A 23,028-nucleotide genomic window follows, 5' to 3' on the forward strand; every position below is an offset into this window, starting at 1 on the left:
AGATAGTTAGCCCAAAGCTCGAAAAGGCAGTCGATAACATCAATCCCTTCCGGCTTCTGTACAGCTGCACCAATACACCTGGTATTGGTTTTCCCCCCTCGTTCGATTTTTCTTTTGCCTCCCCTCTTGGAGACCCCGGGCCCCCGCCCCCGCCCCCGGGCCGCTCATGCGAGTCACCCGGCGGCGGCACCGCCGGCCATTCCCCCTCCAGCTCGATGGAGCTATTCCACGGATACTCCTCTATTGAAAATGCAAATGATTCGCCCTCTCAAAAGCCACTGGCTCTGAAAAGATGTCTTCTTCATTACTTTTGCTTAGAGATGTAAAATGCAGATTTTTCTTGGTCATAATAATTTAGTGGACCAAATTTATTAGAGAGGTTTGCGTTCTACAGTCCCGCGGGACAATTTTAATCAATGATGAAATGTTATTTGACTTGGCAGTGTAACAGTGGGGATTTGACTCATCAAGATGTAAATTAAGAGTAAACAGAGAAAAAATGTTTCTCTGCATACATCTGAATGTGTATTTCCTCCTTTTAATAGATTAATTAATATTACTTCTCAGTCATAAATTAGTAAGTGTTCTAGAGGGAGTTGAAGGAAGAGTAACCAAAATGAATAGTTTATTAAATGGCTAATGTATGGAGAAACTTATAATATCTGTAATGTACATCTGCGTAGATAGAAATGAAAGTATTTGGGTAAGGAAATGTGTGTGCTTGTGGCTTTGGAGATTTGCAATGTGCAAATGTAATAGTACTGCTCCAAAAGAAGTGCTTGCTCATACTAGCAATACTCAGTGCTTCAGGAGGATGCTAGGTGCTGGCCTAGAATTCAAACTACTTTTCAATTGTTGCTTCAAGGTATGTAAACTCCAGAGAGAAATGATATTTCAGCAGCTTCACATGGCTGGCCTGCTGTATTACCTGAGTCTACACGGTTTAATGTGCAACTGTGTATTTATCACTCTTTTGAGAGCCCAGATTTTCTCACGTATTTCACAGCAAATTGAAGCACTTGATTTGGAATTGTGCATCCTACCTTAGAGGCCAGATCCCTGACCTGATGTGACAGTATCTAGCAAAAGGTAAAAATTATAAAATGTTATATGAAAAGGAAGTCTTGTCAGTCTAGAATGATATTCAGAAAGCATTTGCTAATCAAAAGCTAGTTACCTCATTTTAGTAAATACATAAATACAACTTGGCTTTTTTTTTTTTTTTTACAGTTCAAGTGAGTGGCTCAACAATGTGTGACACTGCAATAACTGTAAGTTAACACAATCAACATATGGTTTACACATGACCTTTTCTGGTACCCATTGGCTATCTGTGATACAGATCTCAGAAAACAGACCAGCAACGCCTAGTTCACTTCCCAGAAACACATTTAGTTCAGAAACTTTAGCAAAGCTTTCCACATGAGACTCTTATTCACCTGAGAGCATCTTGAATTGTTTGGTGCTTGGGTAGCTCAGATGGGACCATAGGCCTGGATCCCCAGATGTCATCTGTGGTCCTTGGGCATCTGACTCCTGTTTAAATATTTTTTGCTGAGCAGTAGGAGGTAAGTATCTGAATAGCTTCAGATTCTGAGCCTCATTTTTTTTCTTAGGCATTGCATCAAAGACCTCTGATTGCACCTGTAAATGTGCATTTGCTAGAAAATAACCTTGGACAAAATATCCTGCTTCTAATGAACCGATTTCAGCTCTTCTGCTCTAGTGGCCTACACTGCACTGTTAGAGAAATGAGCTCCATTTTGTAATTGGCAGGAGGTGAGAGTAAATCATCAATAAATCTCTTTGCTCTTGAGGACAGGAGAGAAGCATAAGTCTATTGAGAAGGAGCCTCTAAGGTTAATTCCATACAGCTTAATTTGGAAGGAAAAAGAAGAAAGCTCAGAAACAGTGGAAGAAAGTATGGGGGGAAAGTGAAAAAAAATTCAGTGCAAGAGAACAGCAAGAATGAGAAGAAGGAGGTATGTGTCTGAGATATCCAGGGGCATATATAAATCAATATATAGCTAGGCAACTTACGTAATGTTCTCAAAAGTTGTTGAGAATAAAGAGAAGCATAGTTGGGAGATATTCGCCTGAATATGGGTAGGTGGAAGTTTTGTGCTTAATAGAAGCTAGTTTCAGCTGCAGTAGACCCATTCACTAATGCAGTGCCACTCAGAAGGACTTATCTGAGAGTAGTTATTATGTCTTTATAACAATAATTTCGAGGAAGAAATGATTTTTAATTTTTGTAATTAAAATAGTTGGTTTTATTATATTTTTTTTTTCATTTATTTCTGTATTTGGATCGCTACTGCAGAAACAGGTACAGTACATAACATATGTCTGACTGATTGGCCTATCTCCACAGCCCAGCTGCTTGCCCACCTCACGCCAAGTTTGAGTGAAGTAATGGGTCTTATGTGGTCTCCCAAAGCTCAACAGACTGTGGGTCAGTCAAGGGATTTCTATCAGGCATGAAGCAATCTGCACAGGAGCCTTCCCACAACAATGAATGCTAGCCCAGAAACTCTCACCCAGGAGCTGTAATTCAGAGTACTCTGCCTGAATGTATTTTACCATGCAGAAGGCAATTACATGGAGATAATTTAAAATTATATGGGTTATTGATATCACATGGCTATGCACACTAATTGCATTGGCTGATTGAAGAAACAAGACAAGACTAATTTGCAGAATTTATTATTTTTAACACTAGCCCTGAATGTTCTCCTGCCAGGATCATTGCCCTCACAGAGCTCTCTAGAACACATACATGCACTTTCCACCTTACTATGAAAGTCATCTACTGGGAAAGTTTGTGATTATCTCTACTCCTTCCTTTTGGAGCCCTAGGTCTCCGAGGAAGGAAAATAAGCATGTCATATGAAAACCCCCTGAAGTTTGTGCTTGATATTTTAACTTCCCTTTGCAAGGCAGCTGCTGCCTTTGCACGTGTGGGAATCTGGTGAGCCATACAATCTTAGGCTGAGGATTTCTATTCACTAGGGATTAGCTGAACTGTTTTCCTAAATCAGTCACCAGATCTGGATTCCAAATTAACAAAGTGGTGCTGAGCAATAATGTAGACTGTAGGTAGCAGCTGTGCAAATTTATTCACTGAAAGCATTATAAAAGCAGGCTGTCTAACTGCCTTAGCTTTAGTGCAGTGAACTCTGAGCAGTAGCGGACTTACTGAATTTATAACAAGTGAAAAGCTCAGTTTCATTCAGCTCCAAGGATGCTGAATGAGAAATGCTGGTCTTTGCACAATTACTCTAAACACAACTGCTCACAACAAAAAGTTTAGAAGATGCAGAATGACTGTATCCTAGAAAATAGAGGTAAAAGGGACCCCAGAGATCATTGAATCTCTCCCTATGCCCTGATGATCTGCTACTCTTTTTCTTTTCCATTTGTCTAGCCTGTTCCTAAAGACACCCATGGATGGAGATTTCACACACCCCTCATGCAATCTATGCCTGTGTTTAACCATCCCTCATGTTGGAAGAGTTTTCTTGGTGTGTCTTCTGTAGTCATCTGTAGACTAAACCGTGCCAGTCCTTTTGCATTTTCTTCATTGGTGTACTATTTTTTTTTACCTCTGACAATTCTTCTCTCTCTTTTCTGAACTCTGTCCAGTCTTCCTTTTGCCATATCTCAAATTAGGCTCGGTATTCCATCTAGGACCTTGCCACAACTCAAGTCTCCCAAAGGCTATCTTACTCTTCACTCTTACTATCCCACTGTGGGGTTTACTTTTTTTTACTTATTTTTAATTGCAGCAGCACTGTTGATTAAATCCTGGCTGTACTCCCCTAGCTCCTTTCTATGGGACTGCTGTCTTACCACTTCTTGCCTAGATTTTATTTGTGTATTGTGAAAGTGCAGGACTTTGCATAGGTCCTTACAAAATTTGCCACCTATCTTTAATACTATTTCTCCAACTTGTCAAGATAATCTGAATTTCAGTTCTATTTTCCAGTGAGCTGGTGGTCTCTATGGGATTAACTGCAGTAATGAATAAGCATATTTCATCTTCCTTCATTCAGGTTGTTAATGGAAATATTGAGAAGCCCCAAATTTAGCATGAATTCCTGAGGAATTCCACTCTCTATATACTTCAATTTCAATAACTAACCATTGATAAATGCTTCTAGTGAATGACTTCCCAGCTGGTTTGTACTCGTCCTGTATCAGTTTCCTCTAAACTGTCTTTCTCTGTCTGAGGTAGAAGAATAATACATGTCAGTGTCTGAAACAGTCAAGATATGACACCTCCTGCTTCTCCCATCTGTTATCCTGCCGCAGAAGGAAACTAGATTCCACCTAGTCTTATCCAGAAAATGCCATATATGCTTAATTCAAGCCTTTACGAGGCCTGGAGCACCAGTTCCCAAACTGTGGCATCAGGTGAAGGCTGGGCCTATGAGGGGATACAACAACCTGCCTGAAATCAGACTGGAGAAGTGGGGCTCACAGGCTGAAGTACATCTGCCAGGGCTACTGGGGCGTCACACTCTCAGCAGTGGGACTGCTAGAACAATCTGATGTGAGACAATGCCCTTGAGCGTTTTCCATCTGTCTTTTCTACAGGTGAGCATGGTGTCTTGAAACACCATTCCTTCAGCCAAGTAACATTCATATGCTATTTGTAGCAAAAGAAAAACAGTTGGATCATTGGAACATACCAAAAGAAAAACAAAACACTGAAATATGATTTTCATTCAGATATACAATGAAAATGCACAGAAGATGATGTGCAGAGGGGGAGGGCAGATGTAACTTGCAGCCAGAGATCTGAAACCTGCAGTCATTAACTTGATCATCATTAGCAGGGCACGCCAAGATGAAATAAATATTAGGAAAAACTTGATACACATTAATGTAATTTATCTTTAGAGGTACACAGTGTGTACCATGTCACATCACACTTCTTTATGGTCAGTAGAGAGAAGCAGGTACTTTGAGAATATAATTCATCTAGTCTGTTTTAGAGAGGAGATGCACCCATAAATACCCAATTGTGCAGAGCATGATCTGACAGGTAAGATGCAGACATATGTATTTTATATTAAGTTATGCTTTTTTTTTTCTTTTCTTTGTGTCAGGTGCATAACAAATCACTTCCATTCTCTCAATTCTTGTGGAAAGAGGGGTAATATCTCCACATTCAGAATGTGCCATTGATTTGAATTTTAGGAAAGCTTGATAGTGACAGGGCACTATTTAAATATAGAATATCTAAATGCTCCAATTATAATACCAAATACTTCTAGTCTGCCTGATAGATTGCTTCTCTCATAGCTGCCATCATTCCTCTAGTTGCCTGGTTAAGAGCTGCAGATTTAGATCGAGTCTCTCCTGGTGCAAAAAGTCTTAAGAGAGAGGATGGCTTTATGGCTCGCATTAGGGAGTTCTGTTAAACTGCCACTGTGTTATCTATGAGACTTGGCAGTTAATCTCAACAGATTTCTAATGCAGATTTACTGAATAGTAATAAACACCTGTGCAGATACTTAGAGTGTAAATCCAATCTGTAGTTCACTTCATTTGGTTGATCCAGATTAGTTTTCTCAAAGTGCCTTGTCTAGGCAAATCCTGAGTACGTCTTTGATCTGCTAACAGAGATAAACTGCCAGGTGGATCTGGGTGGCAAGTGTCACTGATGGAGTTTCAGAGCACAGTGCCTGTCCCACTGGCTTCTGCATTGCTACTTAAGGGGTTATAGAAGCAAAATAACAGCATTGGAATTTTATTGTAATCTGATAGATCTGATGACTTTTAAAATATATAGGGTCACTGTATTAAAAGTTGGTAGCATGTTTTCTTTTTTAAGCTTGGCATATGAGTGACCAACATGCTGAGCAGCAGTTTTTAAGGGGGTTTTGCCAAGGCACAGAGAAGAGACATTGCATGTATCCAATTACAGCAGTATGCAGAGCACGAGACACCATTTATACTTGACTCTCCTCCTGAAGTTCTGTGATGCAAATAAGAATGTCCGTCCTGAAACTGAACTGGGAAATTCAATTCAATTCTAAAATTTGGTAAAAGCTCCTAAGAAACAGATAACAGTAATATGATAAGTAATTTCAGGAATAAAGAAGCATAGGCAGATGAAGTCACAGATGTAAAAGAACTCTTGGCTTTAAAATGCTAATTGCCATGTTCATAGTTCTTCTCCTCCCAACATCACTTTGCTGGAAGGCACTGTATTTTTGCCATAGGATCTCACAGAAGCGGTGGGTGTGTGTTTGGACCATCTAGAACAAATTACAGCATAATTTTTCAGCCCTAGGCACAAGGTCATTCAAATATAATGCCAGAAAATTGCCTAAACTCAGTGCAAATGGACAGCATATTTCTGAGAAAGCCTAGGGTTTTAACAGTTATGTTAGAAGATTATGAAATTGCGGTTTTCATGGTGATCCCCCAACCCATCTGTTTTGAAAAGGTTGAAGAATAAGGTCATATTTCTGCGTCTGTAATAACATTATTCTGCAGGGAAGTTGCTGAAGAAATTGAAAGTGGTGTTTATATATAACAGAGTCTTCAGAGTTTTCTTTGGTGCCTTTGTTTCAGGGATTTTGCAGGCAACTTAAGGTGCAAAAGTACTTAATGACGTTGGATTTACAGTTTTGTATCTGCTACACATGATATGTTTATTGTGCTATGTAATTGATGTGGCTGTAAATGTGAGTGTGAATTTTTTAGACATAACGATGAAATTGCTCAGTTTGTATTTAAAGATTCAACAACAATGTGGTTATGCACTTCTTTACATTTGCCAGAATTACACCACCACCCCCTGCCCCGAGAAATAGGAAGACTAGTGACAGAAGACATGGAGAAGGCTCAGTTACTCCTCTGCTTTCTTTTGGCTCAGTTTTCAATGGTGATGTCCCTTCCCACATCTCTCAAACTTTTGAACTTCAAGACAGGGACTGGGGCAGCGAAGTCCCTCCCACTGTAAGGGAAGAACAGGTTTGAGACCAGCTGAGGAACCTGAACACAACCTTGTGGGACCTGATGAGGTGCATCCCAGAGTCCTGAGGAAATTGATTGATGTAGCTGCCAAACTGCTTTCCATCACTCTTGAAAATTCATGGCAACCATGTGAAGTCCCCAGTGACTGGAAAAAGGGAAATATCACCCCCATTTTTAAAGCAGTAAAAAGGAGGATGCTGGCAGTTACCAACCAGTCAGTGTTATCTCCAGCTAAGAACATGGAGAGGATCCTCTTGGAGGATATGTCAAAATACATGGAAGATAGGAAGATGATTAGAGGTAGCCACCATGGTTTCACCAAGGGCAAGTCCTGCCTGACCAACTTAGTGGTACTGTATAATGGAGTGACTGCATCAGTGGACAAGGGAAGAGGTATGGATGTCATCTACCTGGACTTTTGTTATTCCTATGATACAATCCCCTACAACATTATTACCTCTAAATTGGAGAGGTATGGGTTTGATGGATGGAGTTTTAGATGGATAAGAAATTGACTGGATGGCAGCATCCCAAGAGTCAATGCTCAATGTCCAAGTGGAAACCAGTCGTGAGTGGTGTCCTTGAAGGGTCCATACTGGGACCAATACTATTTAATATCTTTATCAAGGACGTAGGCAATGGGATCAGTGCACCCTCAGCAAGGTTACAGAGGACATCAAGCTGAGAGTTCCAGTTATTTGCTAAAGGCAAAGGATACCATTCATAAGGACCTTAACAGGCTTGAGGACTGGCCCCATGGGAACCTCATGAAGTTCAACAAGGCCAAGTGCAAGGTCCTGCACCTGGGTTGGAACGATCACCAATATCAATAGAGGCTGAGGCATGAATGGATTGAGATGGCAGAGAAGGACTTTGGGATACTCATTGATGAAAAATTGGACTCATTGATTAAAAAAAAATGAAGTGGCAATGCGTACTTGCATCCCAGAAATCCAGTTGTATCCTGGGCTGCATCAACAGAAGCATGGCCAAGGTGGAGGGAGGTGATTCTGTCCCTCTATTTCACCCTGGTAAGATTCCATCTGGAGTACTGCATTCAGTTCTGGACTCCCCAGTACAGGACAAGACCTTGTTAGAGTGGATACAGAGAAGGGTCACAAAAAAGATCAGAGGGGTAGAAAAACCTCTGCTATGAGGAAAGACTGAGAGAGTTGGGGTTGTTTAGTCTGGAGAAGAGAAGGCTCTGGATAGACCTTGTTGTGGACTTTCAGTATAGAAAGAGAACGTCTAAGAAACACAGAGGGACACAGTAGTGACAATGAAAAGGGGAAATGGTTTTAAACTGACAGAGGACAGGTTTAGATTAGACATAAAGAAGAAATTTTTTACTATAAGGTGGTGAGATATTGGCACAGGTTTCCCTGAGAAGCTGTGGATGCGCCATCACTGGAAGTGTGCAAGGTCATGTTGCACAGGCCTTTGAGCAACCTCTATCTAGTGAAAGAAGCCCCTGCTCATGACAGGGAGATTGTACTGGATGGTCTTTGGAGTTCCCTTCCAATCCAAAATTGTATGATTTTATTACCTATTTATGTGGGTGTTTAAAAGAGATTTGTTTTTTGTTTTTTGTTTTTTTTTTGTCTGAAGAATAGGCCAAAATTCCTGGCTGGTGTTATTTAAAAGAATGAGAAAAGATAGAGTGTTCTAATCCTGGGTACGACACAGTATTTTAGTCAAAGACAAGCCTCTACAGTGATTTGTTACCACAGAATTACAGAAAGCAGTGCTAGAGCAGATATGAGGTCATCGACTCCTTCCCTCTGATCAAGGCACATTAAATATCCTATGTCCTCTGTAACAGATATTTGGCTAACCTGCTTTCCAAGACCTCCAAGGACAGATATTGCAGAACCTCTCAAGGTGGTTAAATCCAGTGTTTAATCATTTTAGAAAACTGTACTTTTTGATATGTGCAAGTTACACATACAAGCCTGATCTGCAACCTGAGTCTCTTTTGCTGCAACTTTGCTACCTTTTCTGGATCTTGGTTTGAAAAAGATTGAGAATAACTTATTTTTCTTGACCTCGAGTCATTCTTGTAGCTTTACTTTTATTTTCCATGTTTCCTCATACATTCCTGCAAACAGTATCACCTGTGACAAACAGAATGAAGGATTGCTTCATATGCCTTGTGAGGTTTACATCCCATCATATTATGAACATTTTGTTTTGTTTTTTATAACTAATTGACACTGTTGATTAATCTTCAGTTTATTAATCTTTTTTTCTCGGAATTGTTCCTTAGCCTATCATCCTTCAAGTGATGCCCAAGTGTAGAATTTTATTCTTGTCTCAGTATAATTGTCTCCTATTTGAAGACCATTTCTATTTCCTTTTTTTAGGGTGATTTCATTCATCACTAAGCTAGTCTGGAATATTCACCTATCTGTCAGTGGGAGTTGTGAGGCCTGGGAGAGATGTTAAATGTTTACATTTTAGGTAACTGTAGATGTGCACATGTGAGTTTAGTGTTTAAATGCCTTTCGTAGTCATACAGTCATAGATCACAGAATCATTAAGGTTGGGAAAGACCTGCAAGATCAAGTCGAAAATTTGAACTAATATCACCATGCCCACTAAACCATATCACCAAGTGCCATGCCCAGTCATTTTTTGAGCACTTCCAGGGATGGTGACTCCACCACTTCCCTGGCCAGCCTGTTCCAATGCTTAACCTATCTTTCAGTGAAGAAATTTTTCCTAATATCCAACGTGAACCTCCCCTGAGGTAGTCAAACTAGTCAATACAGTCAATGGAGCTTAGAGACAATTCATCTCACTCTTATTTAGACACCTACATTTGGTCACCGGAACATGTAATTTATTTTACCCTTCATCACTAATTAATGCTAATTCAGTGTAAACGTAACAAAGGAAGCCTTTGGGTCTACTCTAGCTTGGAAGACATTACGAAATAACATAATAAAACTCTCCTAGGAAGACATTACAGCAATTTTATAGCTTGAGCTGTAGGAACTGGAAGAAGGAGCCCCAATTACGCCTTTTTTTTCATCTCTTTGTTCACATGAAACAGCTCTGCCTCTCACCTGCCTACTCCTAGTTTTTAATTATGAAAATATTATGGAGGAATCTTGTTACAGAGCAAGATTAAAAGCTTATTTTTCTTTGAGTCTGTTAAATCAGAGAATGTATACTTTCTCTGCAAGGACTCTATCCAAAGGTGAAAAGCAGCCCCAAACTTTACAAATCTTTACTTTTTTGTTCTTTGGCAAAGTAGTAGATCACTCCTAGTGTTTGCTTGGATATATTAATTAGGGATAGTTTATTATAACTGTAATTTGTAGTTACTATATTTTTTTGTCATAGGTGTCTTTCTGTGTTTGTTGGAAAATAAGTAATATAGTAGTTAATGAATGTGCAATTCCTTTTAGTGGTCAGCTTTATGAAATTCTCAGGCTTTAAGACATATGTGAAAGGTGTATGACATAATGGACATAATTTTTGTTCTCCTCTCGAGAAATAGGCCGCATTCCTTTCAAATGTGCAGTTTGACATTCTTTGTGAATGTTCAGTGAAGATTTGGGAGTCAAAATTTTAGTCTTTGTGATGTGTATGATATGTATGTCACAAGATGATAATATAACCTCTTAGGTGCATCTGTGCTATAAGGCTCCAATGTTTTCCTCTTCTGAAATGCAGATGTCTGAGGTGGGATTCTTCTAATCTAATTGGAGGTGTCTGCAATATGAATGTTTGTATCGAAGCATGTCACCTTAGGAGAGGAGTGGGTACTTCTGGGGAGTTATTAATCTTACCTATTTTTGACATTTCCTTTTTGGAGAGAAGAACCACATGTTAGAAGTGTCTGTTTCTCTCTTCTTGTGTCCTGTTAATGAGAGGGCTGAGGCCACCCACTCTCATCAGCTGCACCCAAGACTGGTGTTTCCAGAAGACCAGTACTGTCGCAGAGGTCAGCTGTCACTGAGGCCCACAGAGAAAGGGGGGACAGCTCTGTGCTAGCCTTTGAGTCACACTCATTGAAACCAAGCACTAAGGCTGACTGAGGCAGTGCACTACAGCTGGCAGTGAAGTATGAACTCTCAGAAGCAAGAGAATAACTAGTTTTAGTTTTTAGATTTTCAGTATCTTCTCAGCCACTGATAAAACTCTCATCTTCAAAGAACATAATGTACCAATATTTGGGACATTTTTATATCTACATCTCCCCGCTTTGGCCCTGATGGTACCAACGTTCTTGGATGATATCTCTGAACTAGATTCACTAGAAGTGCAAACAAACCCACATTTCCAGGGAGAAAGTGCTGTCCTTGTCTTTTCATTTGGCCACAGGAAGTCTTTTTCATCATAGGTTGTAGTGAAGAACTAGAATCCAACCAATCCCTCTGATGCCTTTGTTGTCGGGAAAAAATGATCTATCAAAGCCCATTTAGTGGGAACTTCAGCCAGACACTTATGACTGCTGGTTCTTTGTTATTTTCTCATTATGTGGTTCCTTAGTTTCTAAAGGTCTTGACATACATTGTCTACCAATAAGAAAAAATCCCTCCTCATGAGATTTAAGTATGTTGCTTTTATCTTTAATGGAGCCATGTTTGAGCGTCTGTCATCACGTTCAGTAAATCATCTGTCAATGAAATCCACATTTTTAGTAGCCATTACCTCAGCTCAGGGATAAATGGCGTTCTAGCTTTCATGTCTAATCCTCCATATTATTTTCAGGTGGATAGGGTAACACTGAGGCCACATCTTAAGTATATTCTAAAGATGGTTTCAGATTTCTTATTAATCAGTATATCTACTTACCAATATTTTTTTCCCATGACCCAGTTCATCAGCAGAAGAATCAACATGTTGATCCTCTGTGAGCATACTGCCATAGCCAGACAAAGCTCTTCTACAAATCTGTGATGTTCTTTGGTCTCAAACAGCCTTTGTTGTTCAAGATCAGATCTAAGAAGATGTAGCATCAACTTCAGACTCGTTCAAAATGAGTAATCAGACTTTATCAGAGACACATTTGATGCTACCAGATCAAACCCACCCCAAGGCAGTGCAAGGCAGTGCCACAGCCTGTGCTGGCAGAGCTGCAGTAGCTGAAGGCTGTAGAGACACTGTGCAGTCATTGATACTCATATTTATGAAGCATACATGTGCTGGTAGCCCAAAGGCTTGAGGGTCACCAGTTCTTCAGTCTTTGTAACAATGAATGGCTTGCATTTACTGGTGTGACAGCACTCCTAATGAAACACCCAGGAAGTGCTTCACAGATGCCAGAACTTGAAGGAAGAAGAGGAGTTGCCTCTGTCACAGCTCTTTAATATGTTCTTTGTATGTAGCTCCCACCACTGGCCTTTCTGTTCCAGGGGAGGAAGGCTTGTCCTGCGGACTGAGAGCTGCTGAATGACATGGTGGTGATCTGTTTATGTGCTTGTGGGATGGAAAGCAGAGCTGAGCAGGTGATGCACACACCTTGCTGGGGCACATAACAACGTAAGAAACATTTGAATTCTTATGCAGAAGAGATTCCCTTTTAGAATGGGTCTTACCTGCATAAAGCATCCTGGAGTATCATAGCTACTACAAGGTTAGTGATGCTGTGTATCATTCCTTGTAAAACACTTGATGTGAAACACTGTGCTGTATCTTTGCCAGGTATTTTCATTGTTATTACTATAAACAGCAAACAATGTATGGTTGCTAACATTATTACTATGACTTTTTTCATAGGAATGAGACCTCAATAGAAATCAGAAGCAGGATTTGTTTTGTGTACTGATAAATTTTCTTTATTAAATCCAGTAATATATAGCAAGATTACATGCCAACCCACAGAAGTCCTTCAGGGTTGTTATTTTAAACCCATGTCGATGAACAGTTTATTCTGAAGCATTTCAAATGTGTATGCATATGCATTATATACACATATATATGTTATATGTATATATAGGTAGTGACAAAGCAAGTAGTTTAATACATTTTATGGGTCCAGCCTGGAGTTCTGCATACATGGACCTGTGTGTGGTCAAGGAGGCTTGCATACTTTTGAACTCTAAGTTGGCCTAATAAAAGATACCATACTACAGTGCTTGCTTTGTCAATCCTGTTTTGCTGGCTCAAAATGACTTGCAAGATTAATTTTCAATATTTGACATAAAACCCAAGAAAAAGAGGTGTTTACTTACGGCAAGGAGTTGATTCCATGTTAATGACCCTGAACGAGGCTCGTACACAAGGTACAGATTGTTGCCAATTTGATGTATATTCATGTTACAGAATATGAAAATGTGAAGTTATTCCATCTTGAGGATTTTGTTTCTATAAGTTAAAAAAGCTTTTAAGTAATCATACTGTGTGTTTGATGGTGGAAATTAGTATGAATATTTCTGGCAGTGGAATGATGTGATGTGGTTATGCATTTCTGTTTTCACTGCTCAGCATTGGCCTTTTACAAATACAGATTACCATGTCGATGGAAGGAATTTACAGCTTTGGCCCCCTTGTCTCGCTCTGTGTTGTAGCACCTTTTTTTGTGCTTTAGGTTACATGTCCTCCCAACTGCATTTTTCTGACAGAAAAAGGAAGTGTCTGTGGACAGAGATCCTGAAAACATGTGAGCTGTACTATTTAATTGAATGAAATGAGTATTATTTCCCATCTACCTTGATTTCCTGTGGGGTGAAATCTTGCTCCTCTGAAATCAGTAGCAAACACCACTGAGTATGACAGGATGGAGAGTCCATGAGTGATCCCTTACCAGCTGGTGACATTGCATACTGGAAGCTCAGAAAAAACCAACCAATAATAATAGTAATAATAATAATAATAATAAAAAGAATACTCTTTAAAACATCAGAATTTAGGACTTTCAATAAAATCCAAGCTGAATACAAAACCTGTATGTATGATGTATTTAATATTGTTAGTTTTGGGGTCTCACAGCCCAGATAGAACTGCAAGATCCATTTGTGTTCTGTAGGCTGTTACACTACATCCCTTACTTACCTCATCTTGTAGGCAAGGAGCTGCTTGCTCTGACTTGATGGAATTGCAGCTGTATTTGTGGAGTGCTCTCGTCCTTTGGCACTCCCTCCCCTGTACATTAATACAGTTTAAATGCACCAGCATTTTCTCTGGAAGCAAACTTCTAAACTTGTCTTTAATCCTCATGCAATGCATATTTAGAGTTTTTTATTTTCCTGGAGTTTAGTTCCAGAGGAAAACATACTTGACTGGTGCTCCCACCAGCCAGCTGTGGTTTATAATGACAATAATTAACAGTAAGATACTGCAGAAGAAATGGGAAGCAGAGAAATGCAGTCTAGCAGCTTCAGAGATATGGTTCTGTTCACTTCTAAGGATTCCAAAGTGCTTAACAAAAAATATTACAGGCAGGATGGGCAGCTCTGGCCATGATGAAGGTCTTCTAGTGCTTTCTGTTTTAATATTCTATTTTAGTTTTTTTTTTTTGTTTTTCCAGAGCTCTGCCAATGTGAATATATTTAGTCTAAATTAATTTTTATTCAATGCCAGTCTCCAGTTTTTAAATTTTTGAAATGAAAAGTGAACTATTGAATTATTTATAAGAAGAGGGCTAGATTTTTGCTTATGTAAAAAAAAAAAATCTGACCCCTGTATTTTTGAGCAAAGACAGGCTTTTCCCTGCCTTTGAATCAGGTATGTGCCTTTTGCCATCCTCACAAAGCCTTTCAAGTTTGGTCAACGCTTTCAAGACGTGGAAAAAAACACAGTTACCAAATATCCCATAGAGGTTTAATAAAGCCTAACAGCAAATATTTCCAGAGATTTCATCTTCTCCGCCTTGCACAGCTCCTTCCCATGATCAGACTTTCCATACACCATCCTCACAGGATGACTGAACAGTCACTAGCTGGGGGCACCAGAGGCCAGAACTGAGGCAACCCCTGTAGTGTTGTCCCTGGGCGTTACTTTGAGCCGCAGTGATGCTCTGAAGTGGAACCGGGAAGAGGGAGCCAGTCCCTCCTGAGCTGGAATGCATTTTAGGGCTCCCAAATTTTAGTTTGTATGCTGTTGACAAGCCTCCAGCATAGTTTCTCTTTGCCACTAGCCTGAATGCACATAGAGAGTTGGATAGCCTCAACAAGACCCTGAGAAACCGCATCCAATGGTGAAATGAGTCCCACTTTGAGCAGGGGGTGGGAACACACAACGTCCTGAGGGTCCTTCCCAGCTTGAGTGAGTCCATGGTTCTGTGATTCTTTACTGACCATTTCTCCACTAGTGTGTGTAGCCTGAAGGCAACATCCTAGTTGGTGGGTTTCTGTGGGTATGATGCACACAGTGGAAATAGAATTATTACTTTATTTTTAAAAACAAATGTATTCAAAACACCTCATTAAGATAATATTCAAGCTGCAGACCAGGTATCCTAAAATTAAGATTAACAAAATGATCTCTGCAACCTTTGTATGCTTCCAACATATGTTTGCGTGGAAACACTGACTCTAGTTTTGTGATTGCCTGTGTTTTCACTTATATGTCCTCATCTCTATATCTACTGGATCTGCTCTGGAGATGAAGCAGCACTGAGAAGGATTGGTGGATGCTAACTGCAGAACTCTAGCTCACTTGCTGAGAAGGTGCAAGGTATTTTCTGAATGAAACAGGCCATGGTAGAAAAAGAAAAAAAAGATCTCCAGGTTTAGGTATTTGAAGTCTGTTCTGGAGAGCTGGACAGTATTCTTGCCTCTTCTACTGTCTTCCTGTGTGGTAATGGGCAGACATTTTTCCAGTGGTTATCAATTGCCAAAAGACCCTTTCTGCTTGTTCCAGTAGTATCTGGAACAAGATGACGGTGCAAATGTCATCCAGCAATCACAACTCTTTCTTTGGTAATGTCATCTATGATGTTCCATCTAATAAAGCCTTCATCAAGTCAGGTTAGGTAATTATTACTTCCTTATATCTGTTTATCATCAAATGCTCACCTTCTGTTTATAGTTCTACTTTATACTTATAAATATTTATAAATAATTATTTGTCAGTGAATTGGGCAAACTATCTTGAAAATCTCTGAATTGCACTGAAATATTCAGGCAGCATATGAGATTGTTTTTCAAACGTCAGCAGGCTTAATTAGATCCTGCAGTTCATTCATTTGCACTGAAGCCAATTGGAGTTTTACTTGTGGAAAGTCTGCGAGATCAAAAATTATGCCCAATGGGCACATAGCTCTATAGTAGAAAATGTCAGCTCTGGATGGTGGCATTTCTGACTTCTCATCGGTTAGACTCTCTCTAATACCACACTTTTACTCTCTTTCTCAATTTGCTTTTCTTGCATTTTTATGTGAGTGGTTTTTTTGAAAGGGTTCTTAGAACTTGCTGTATATATGGTATATGTTTTCATTTACAGATCACTGAAATGGATAGGCAGAAAAATAGATAGGGTTTTCTGAGCTTGTGACATATGTAGCATAATATAAAACCCTCCTCTAAGTCTGTTTTGTCATATGTATCAAATGATATTTTAAAAATTATATTTCTGGAGTATATTTTCAGCATTTCTTATTGCTATTCTTGATCTATGTTTGACAGTCCCTTAATCTGTCTGATGTAAACTGAATGAGTAGCAACATTTAAAACTATGGCTTCAGGGACTCCTTAGGAGGTTTCTTTGTAAGTGTACATTTACTAGTTCATCTGTAAATTTATTTTATGAGGTGTTTAAACCTCAAGAAAACTGAAAAACATAATATTAAAGCCTGGTTTACATCTACTGAAGTCAACGGGAACTTTGCAATTGACTTTAATGGTAGCCTATGTCCTCTAATTATGAAAGTGGCAAGGATGATATACAAAAAACCACATGGAGAATTTTCTTTTTCATCATATCCTAATTCTGTTTGCAGATGCATTTGCAAAGTGCAATGTGGTTTGTTCTTGAATTAAACAATTTGGTGTTTGGACCTAATCCTGAACTGCATTGATATTTTAGGTTGTGTTTTCCTTCTTGAAAGATCACAGACTTCTCATTTTCTCTGGGGCTCATGGAGGTGACAAGGTAAGAAATCCAGCCAAATGTTCAAATTTTCAAAAGGCTTTCAAAAATTACACTTTTGGTTTTGATCTTACATCTGCCCTGTGGTATGAGTAATGGAAGAAGTTGATGAAACAGTTTTCTTCCTGATTGTCTCAGTTTTTTTCATGTGATCCATTTTGACAAGGTTCCTGGAAATGCACGTAATATCTGTAGCACATATGTACATGTTTTCCCTTAAGGTTCACTGCAGTGTAGTAGAAAGTTTCCACCATGCTATTGTAATTCCAGGCATCATTTTTTTATTGTGTTAGTGAAAGTGAGTGACAGTACACCACAACAAAAAAAAGATTCCCAGAATTCGGCTTTTTTTCCTGTTATTGTAACAAGCACAGCAGTCTGATCTGGCTAGATATGGTAATTTGTCGTAGTTTATAATGCTAGACAAAAATTCCCACAAGCTTATTGTTGAGTCTGCTTCAGATATTACTCATTTGGTGGCTTAAATATGGGTCTTGCTTCACACTTTTGATACTTGTGAAAGATTTAGATATTTTGTTGGTAACTGGAGTTGGTAGAGCTGCAGGTAAGAGTTTGCCACAAGTTTTTGGTTGGAGCCATGCTCAGTTGGAAAATGACACTTGTGCAGGGTGGAAATTCTGTCCCTGGGGTGCATCAGCTCCACTGAAGCCTCAGAGGGAACTGAGTTGAGGGGCTGTTGCCTGAGCCCCACTGCTCCCACCAGCCAGCCCTGGGCTCTCTGATGGGCTGATCAGACTGATGGCATGGTAGTAAATAATCACCTCTTCCCTCCAGCCCCCAAGCCTCCTCTGCTTTAGCATAGCCAGCTCCCACCTTGTCCATGCGGTGGGCTAGCAGCTCTCTTGCTTCCTCCCCTTGCCTCCTGCCAGACTGGTGGCAGATCAGATCTTTGTGGTCTGCCTCCCCAAGGCTACTGAGTCCTCAGGCTGCTGCCCCTTCTGATTATCCTTCCCTAAGGCTTCACTGGAGACTGCTTTTTTTGAGGTATCCCAGAGTTAAGGCAGCCAAGAGTCCAGCAGCCCTGGGGTTTTTGCTGCCCAGTGATGCAATTGCTTTGGGAGTGACCTGGAAATATTGTATACTGTCTTTCTCAAAAAACCCAGTGTGTCATGAATTCTTCCTCATAAAAAAAACAATAATAAAAAAAAGATTATTAGTATTTATTGCTGGTCTAAGACAAAATTTGTATGTGTCAAAACTACTTTGGTAAAAGTTAGTAAAAGAGAACCTGTAGAAATCATTCCAGATGGCTGCTGTAGCCCTTAGTTCATCTTTATAGTCTAGACATGGACAGAGATCTCTGTAGTATAGTTAGAGAAATAAATGACAACTGGAAATGATGTGTCTATGTGAGACTTAGACTTGCTAGATGGAGGCTGGAAGAAGGTGTGCAGAAGTAGGGACCTATTTCTCAAGGAACCTATAAACATGGTAGGTGAAATACTTCATCAAATGATCTCTCAGCCAATCCTGTTTTGCCTTAGTTTTGAGGACCACCATGGCTTCTATGGAAGAATAAAAATAAAAGAAATTTCAAATGCTCACAAGTCTACTGTGTTTACACTAAATATAAGACTAAATAGAAACAGAACTGTAATTAAGGCTCCCGATTTTGAAGAGGAGAATTTTCATAAACTATATGATTTAATTACTCAAGTCATGCAAACTGAGGAGCCTCAGGTTGAAATGTGGAGGAGGTGTAAAGTTTTTAAAGTTTCAGATGTGAAAGCTACCTAGAGCTTATATCCCAAATAGAAGATAAAAGACAGTTGGGAAAAGCACCTTTTCTAATTTGACGGGTAATCATCACAGAAAAGATGTTGGTAGATAATGCAAGAGGAAAAAGAGGGATCAGAATAGAAAGTTGTTTCTCAGAGGCAGGATATGTAGGAATAAAGTAAAAGCAAGTGAGAGGAGCTTGAGAAAAATACCAAAAAGTTCTTATCTAGAAAAAATGTGAGAAAGACACTTGTGCTGTGAAGAGGAGCTATAATCTGTGTTGGATAAACTAATGATGATCTAGCAACATGGCAAAGTCTGGAGGCTTACTGAGGGTGTGGAAATGGCAGATAACCAGCCAAAGAGGGGACAAAGCTTAGGACAGTTCATGGGCTCCAATCAGGGTAGAGGGATAACTGTTTTTTAAAATTCAGATGAAACAGGTATATGAAACCATATGTGTGAATATCTCATGAAGAGGAAAGGGACCATGGGACAAGACAGTTCCTCTGTGTATGAAGGGAGGAAAGATTGGTGTGAAGATTATTCTAACCTATTATTCTAACCTCAGGGGTGCAAAGCTTTAAAAGAGATATTGAAGGAACGAAATTTCTATATGGTAAATGTGGGGGAGGAGGGGAAAATTAATTTTTAAAAAGCCGCCACCTTGTACAAAATCTGATGTCACTGGAAAAGTGACACCTTGTAAAAACTAACCGTGGTACATCAACATATTTGATATATCCCCATAAAATATATCTCTGGGAAGGAGAAGACAAATATGGAAATAGGGGAAATGCAAGGTGGAGAAAAGTAGGAAATAGCAATTTTTTGATTGAGTCTATCTGCTGGTTTGGGTCAGGTAATTATGATTTTTTCCCCCATGGACTGACATCATATACTGTGCAGTCTGCAGTGTTTAGCAGTCCTGCGCAGATGCAGAAGTACTCACAGTGTGGATTCCCTCTTGCTTTGCTCTTACCAGACTTTAAAATATATGAAATTTTGGCTGACAGCATTTGTCTTTAGATGGAGAACCACAAGTGTCATTCTGGTGTTCCGGGTAGGATTGTAAAATGACAAACAATTCCAAGAAAGAGAAAAGGTGTAGAAAGTATAAAAAGACAATGCAAAAAGCAGAAATACAAAAATATGCAACACTCAGGAACCTTTTTACTTCCACTGTGCAGGGAACTGTTGAGGTTCTGGATCTGTATCACTTTTGGCAGTCAAACTTCCACACAGCACAACCATTCCCAAAGGGAAGGAAAGAGCAGTGTACACCTTCTCTGCTGCCCTGTGGTCTGGACAGGAAGACTCTGCCCAGGAAAAAGCACAGTGGGCTTTCCTCAAGGGTGGTGAGAGTAGCACATACTTGTGTTCGTGATGAGATCTGACCCACAAACAGATGTGCAGATGGAGGGGTTGGTTCAGGTTTCCAGGAGCTGTGGTTCCTGGCACAGTATTTCACTTCCCAGTGTTGCCCCTGCATCCCCTTGCACACTGGAGACTCTCAGCATTCACCAGCCTTTAGTACTCTGAAGAAATGGACTCACTTCCCCAGTTGTGAAACTGGGTCTTCCAGACCCCTTCAGGCCAGTATAGAGTAAGTGACTTTCCCAAAACTTATATGTTACCTGGTATTCATCCTTGTGGGACAAATTCCCCCCTGGGAAGGGGCTGCAGAGTGTCTGTGCTGCCTAAAGTTACTGCATGCAACAGATAAACAGTTCCCTCTGACTTGACTGCAAAGGACTATGGTTGGAAGAAGGCAAATTTCTCTGGGGCAAATGAAAAAGTACATCCTGATAAAAACCCTTACAAATACAGAAATTATGTAGGTAAGACAAGTAAAGAAAGCTTGAGACAAAAGAGAGGAATGCAAGGACATATTTTTTGAGGGGAAGAAAGTACTCTTAGAAGTACAGAACCAACTAAAGTTGGAGGAAGCTGGTTACAGGGGGGAGAAAAGCGTGTCCATTGGGCAGAAGAAAAGCTACACATGCCAAACTAGTGAGAAAATGAAACTATGGTATCATATCTGGTTATGTCCTGTTCTGCGTGTATCAGTTTGAAATAATGTTTAACTTTTATGTTAGAGGTTACTTCTGCAGAGCCTGTGGCTGTCCCTGAGGAGGTCAGCTGGAGCCAGAATGCCTTTGAGGAAGAGCTTCTTGGTCATAGTGCGGTTTAGCAGCTAAGGGAGTTTGGATGAGCTGTGACTCATCATGGGGCATATGCTGCGTGGTGGGGGAAGGGATGGAAGGGCTTCTATGGGAAATAATGCTGGAAACACATTTCCAGAAATGATGAGAGTGCTTAAAAACATTGCAGCTGCAGTGCTCTGGTCCAAACCAGTTTCCCAATAGCTGCTGAATAAGAAGTTGGAGGGGTCTATAGCAATCACACACATCTCCCGCATCATCTCAGAGAGCAAGGCTTAAAGGGTTGAAGTTAAGAGTGTCCTAGGTGAAATAAAGGGAATGAGATATGAAAGTATTCCCAACTTCAAGTTTATTCCATGCAATGTGAGTTTGATAGATAGAGTGTAGAGAGGAGAAAAACGTGGCCAAATTCAGAGCTCTTATCCTTGTGCAGAGGTTTATTTGAATCCCAGGCTATTTGTATCCCGTGCATGCATTTCATTCCCCATGTATGGCAATAAAAACTGGAATGACTGCTTAAGGGTGAGCAGTAACCTGAGCTCAAACTCAAGCTGACCTCTAATCTGACACAAAAAGCAGTGTTATCCCTTCGGGATTAGAAGTGTCTTTTTGCTGGATTCTAGCACAGAATGGAGATGGTCATGGTCAATTGTTGATAATGGTGTGCTCAAGTAGACACTCCCTGAGCTAAGTGGAAGCAGCTAGAAAACCTGTTTCAGTAAAGCTTCCCAGGCTCCAGCATTAAAAGTTAGGAACCTATTTACACAAGCATCTTTTGTGCAATTTCCTCTTTGCTTTTCAGCTAGCTCAAACCATGTGGGGATGTCCAGGCAATCACAGATTTGGTGTTAGTTCAGTCTCTCCTGCTTCCAGCCTGCTACTGTTCCCAGCAAAGTGCTTACCCTGGGCTACTCTGAAAGCATTGAGATGCAGCTGGGCTCTTTGTGAAGCCATTGCTTTGTTAAGGAGGTTAAGGAAGATAAACTGCAGTAACCATGTTTCCAGATTTTGATAGTCATAATTAAATGTGTGACAAGGACAGTACAAACAGAAGTGTGTAAAACCATAGGTAGGACTGAAACTCTGATCAACTTTGCAAAAAAAATGTTTAAAAAACTCTCCAGATCTAAACTATCTTTTCAAGTCTTGTGTGTCTTATGAGTAAGTTTGTAGAAAGGTACCCCCTTTTCATGTGTTTGCATTTACCAAAATAAAATCAATTTTTGGAAATCAGTCTTTTAACCATGAGAATAGTGCAATGCTACCTTCTTTTCACAGACAGGATACTTGAGAGAACAGAGCTGTGAAGTTACCCATTCAAAGCCATAAAGGAGGCCAATGATAAATCCAGGTGTAGAAACCAAATCTCCTAAATTGCAGTCTAATGCCATCAACAAGCTAGTGTAATCAACAAGAAAGTGTGCCTTCTGATGTTACAATGAGGTATGCCCTAACAACACCTATGTATTCATTTATCCAAGGGGAACACATTTGAATGTGTTTATTTGCCTATGGTCTTGTAAATACTTTGAAAGGTTTGCTTGAATTCTAATTCTGAATTTAATATATAGTAGTTTTCTTTATAACTAGTTTTTTTTTCCACAGCAATTTCTTCATAAGTAGTGTTTAAAACATACAGTTTAGATTAGAGTCTAATTTCAGAGTCTTCTTCGGGGTCTTGAGCACCTTACATTTCAGATTGCCTTTACAGAAGACAGTAGATAGTTATGCAGCTCAGAAAAAGGAAATAGAGTTGTATATTGTTCTTAGCACTGGAAATCACTTTTAGGAATATTGCTGTAAATGTGTTGGAAGAGTGAAAAGCTCTGGTCTGACTTGGTTTAGCTGTAGGGGAGGCTGTGGCAACTGACCCAGCAGCTGAGGAGCTGTGAATATGGAAGCCCATTACAGAGCCTAACACTGCCTGGTGTGTTGAGCAGTATCTGTCACAGTTTTGGTAAAGGTACACCTTGCTTTCTGTCTCTCACAGTTGTGTCCTCCCATACCGAGTCAGGAACGTGTGCACACTACTTGTCTCTGAGATCTAGTCTTTTGGGATGGTAAGCACAAAAAGTTGCATTAGCAGCTG

The 23,028-nt window shown here is 39.9% G+C and overlaps 1 long non-coding RNA gene across 18 annotated transcripts in view; it reads left to right on the forward strand.

Moving 5' to 3' along the window:
• The window catches only part of LOC108446604, a 95,895-nt gene that overhangs the window by 58,775 nt on the left and 14,092 nt on the right, over nucleotides 1–23,028 (forward strand). For 4 of the 18 annotated variants that reach the window (XR_001861848.1, XR_001861844.1, XR_001861846.1 and 1 more), the window contains 5 exons: nucleotides 1,231–1,271; nucleotides 6,798–8,874; nucleotides 11,824–15,621; nucleotides 16,972–17,037; nucleotides 22,218–22,999. This is a non-coding gene — a long non-coding RNA (uncharacterized LOC108446604). The remainder of the gene's footprint in view (nucleotides 1–1,230; nucleotides 1,272–6,797; nucleotides 8,875–11,823; nucleotides 15,622–16,971; nucleotides 17,038–22,217; nucleotides 23,000–23,028) is intronic. The other 14 variants (XR_001861849.1, XR_001861850.1, XR_001861863.1 and 11 more) reach the window with 9 other exon arrangements.

This window comes from Corvus brachyrhynchos, unplaced genomic scaffold (genome assembly GCF_000691975.1).
Source record: "Corvus brachyrhynchos isolate BGI_N302 unplaced genomic scaffold, ASM69197v1 scaffold202, whole genome shotgun sequence".
Classification (NCBI taxonomy): Eukaryota; Metazoa; Chordata; class Aves; order Passeriformes; family Corvidae; genus Corvus; species Corvus brachyrhynchos.